The sequence below is a fragment of the Theropithecus gelada genome, chromosome X (genome assembly GCF_003255815.1).
Source record: "Theropithecus gelada isolate Dixy chromosome X, Tgel_1.0, whole genome shotgun sequence".
Taxonomy (NCBI): Eukaryota; Metazoa; Chordata; class Mammalia; order Primates; family Cercopithecidae; genus Theropithecus; species Theropithecus gelada.
The window spans coordinates 111,406,033-111,408,255 of NC_037689.1; positions in this window are offsets into that span (position 1 = coordinate 111,406,033).

Below are 2,223 nucleotides of genomic sequence, written 5' to 3' on the forward strand. Positions count from 1 at the left end.
CATCATGAAGTATGGGGTATTCATCCCCTTGAACATTTATTCTTTGAGTTACAACAATCCAATTATACTCTTTGAATTATTTTAAACTGTACAATGAAGCTATTATTGACTATAGTTACACTGTTGTGTTATCAAATAGTAGGTGTCATTCATTCTTTCTGTTTTTTCTGTACCCATTGACCATCCCCATCTCCCTCACCCCAGTCCCCTACTAACCTTCCCAGCCTCTGGTAACCATCCTTCTACTCTCTATATCCATAAATTACATGGTTTTGATTCTTAGATCACACAGATAAGTGGAAACATGCCATGTTTGTCTTTCTGTGCAGGACTTATTTCACTCATCATAATGATCTCCAGTTCCATCCATTTTGTTGCAAATGACAGGATCTCATTATGTTTTATGGCTAAATAATACTTCATTGTGTATATATACCACATTTTCTTTTTCCATTCTTCTGTTGATGGACACTTAGGTCACTTCCAAACCTTAGCAATTTTAAACAATACTCCAACAAATGTAAGAGTGGTGCAGACATCTTCTCAATATACTGATTTCCTTTCTTTTGAGTATATACCCAGTAGTGAAATTGCTGGATCATATGGTAGCTCAACTTTTAGTTTTTTAAGGAACCTCCAAACTGTTCTCCATAGTTGTTGTACTAATTTACATTCCTACCAACAGTGTATGCAGGTTCTCTTTTTTCCACATCCTCACCAGCACTTGTTATTGCCTGTTTTTTGGATATAGGGCATTTAAACTGAGGTGAGATAGTATCTTATTGTTTTGATTTGCATTTCTGTGATGATCAATAATGTTGAACATCTTCTCATATGGCTGTTTGTCATTTGTATGTCTTCTTTTGAGAAATGTCTATTCAAATCTTTTGCCCATTTTTAAAATTGGATTATTAGATTTTTTTCCTTTAGAGTTTTTTAGAGCTCCTTATATATTCTGATTATTAATCCCTTGTCAGATTGGTAGTTAGCAAATATTTTCTCCCATTCTGTGGGTTGTCTCTTCACTTTGTTGATTGTATCATATGCTGTGCACAAGCTTTTTAACTTGATGTGACCCCATTTTTCCAACTTCACTTGGGTTACCTGTACTTATAGAGTATTGCTCAAGAATTTTTTACCCAGACCAATATCCTAGAGTTTTTCCCCAATGTTTTCTTGTAGTATTTTCATAGTTTGAAGTCTTAGATTTAAGTAATTAATCACTTTGATTTGATTTTTCTATATGGCAAGAGATAGGGATCTAGTTTCATTTTTCCACATATGAATATCCAGTTTTCCCAGCACAATTTATTGAAGAGACTGTCTCTTTCCCAGTGTATGTTTTTGGCACCTTTTTCAAAAATGAGTTCACTGTAGAGATGGATTTATTTCTGAATTCTCTATTCTGTTCCATTGGTCTATGTGTCTGTTTTTATGGCAATACCATAGTGTTTTGGTTATGATAGCTGTGCAGTATAATTTGAGGTCAGGTAATATGATTCCTCCAGTTTTTTTCTTTTTGCTAGGGGTAGCTTTGTCTGTTCTGGGCCTTTTGTGGTTCCATATACATTTTAAGATTAAAAAAAATTCTGCAAAGAATGTTATTGGTTTTGCATTGAATTTATAGATTGTTTTGGGTAGTATGGACACTTTAGCAATATTGATTTTTCTAATCCATGAACATGTAATATTTTTTCGTCTTTTGGTGTCCTCTTCAATTTCTCTCATCAGTATTTCATAGTTTTCATTATAGAGATTTTTCACGTCTTTGGTTAATTCCTAGGTATTTAATTTTATGTGACTATTTTAAATGGGATTACTTTTTAAATATCTTCTTCACATTGTTCACTGTTGGCATATAAAAATGTGACTGATTTTTTATGTTGATTTATATCCTCCAACTTTACTGAATTTATTAGTTCTAATAGTTTTCTTATGCAGTGTTTAGGTTTTCCCAATATAAGATCATATTATGTGCAAACAAGTATAATTTGACCTCTTTCTTTTCAATTTGGATACCCTTTATATGTTTCTCTTGTCTGATTGCTCTAGCTAGAATGTCCAGTACTATGTGGAATGACAGTGGTGAAGATGGGCATCCTTGTCATGTTCCAGATCTTAGAAGAAAGGCTTTCAGGTTTTCCCCATGCAGTATGATACTAGTGGTGGGTCTATCATAAATGGCTTGTATTGTATTGAGGTATGTTTTTCCTATCCCCAGTT